Source organism: Pan troglodytes, chromosome 20 (assembly GCF_028858775.2).
Source record: "Pan troglodytes isolate AG18354 chromosome 20, NHGRI_mPanTro3-v2.0_pri, whole genome shotgun sequence".
NCBI classification, from domain to species: Eukaryota; Metazoa; Chordata; class Mammalia; order Primates; family Hominidae; genus Pan; species Pan troglodytes.
Genome location: NC_072418.2, coordinates 52883521 through 52884647, shown reverse-complemented (window position 1 = coordinate 52884647; position 1127 = coordinate 52883521).

Genomic DNA, 1127 nt, shown 5'->3' with positions numbered 1-1127 from the left:
CCTCACCCACTAATTTTTTTTTCTTTTTTTTTTTTTTTTTTTTGAGATGGAGTTCCACTCTTGTTGCTGAGGCTGGAATGCAATGGTGCGATCTCGGCTCACTGCAACCTCCGCCTCCCAGGTTCAGGGGATTCTCCTGCCTGAGCCTGCCAAGTAGCTGGGATTACAGGCGCCCACCACCATGCCTGGCTAATTTTGTATTTTTAGTAGAAACAGGGTTTCACCATGTTAGTCAGGCTGGTCTCGAACTCCTGACCTCAGGTGATCCACCCACCTTGGCCTCCCAAAGTGCTGGGATTACAAGCGTAAGCCACAGCACCCAGCCATTTTCTTAAAAATTATTTTTTGTAGAGATGAGGTCTCATTATGTTATCCAGGCTGGTTTCCACCTTCTGGGCTCAAGCAATTCACCTGCCAAAGCCTCCCAAAGTGCTGGGATTGCAGGCGTGAGCCACTGCACCCACCCTGTTATCTTTATTACTGTCTTTTTCTTTTTTTTTTTTTTGAGATGGAGTCTTGCTCTGTCGCCCAGGCTGGAGTGCAGTGGCGCAATCTAGGCTCACTGCAAGCTCCGCCTCCTAGGTTGAAGTGATTCTCCTGCCTCAGCCTCCCGAGTAGCTGGGACCACAGGCGTCCGCCACCACACCCGGCTAATTTTTCATATTTTTAGTAAAGACAGGGTTTCACCGTGTTAGCCAGGATGGTCTCAATCTCCTGACCTCGTGATCTGCCCACCTCAGCCTCCCAAAGTGCTGGGATTACAGGCGTGAGTCACCACGCCCGGCCCTCCCCACCCCGCCTTTTTTTTTTTTTTTTTTTTTTGAGATAGCGTTTCAATCTTGTTTCCCAGACTGGAGTGCAGTAGAACAATCTTGGCTCACTGCAACCTCCGTCTCCTTGGCTCAAGCAAGTCTCCTGCCTCAGCCTCCCAAGTTGCCGGGATTACAGGCACACGCCACCACACCCAGCTAATTTTGTATTTTCAGTAGAGACGGGGTTTCACCTTGTTGGTCAGGCTGGTCCTGAACTCCTGACCTCAGGTGATCTGCCCGCCTCAGCCTCTCAAAGTGCTGAGATTACAAGGCCGCCTCTCCCCAGCTGCTTCTCTCAAAGACAAGATGCACAAG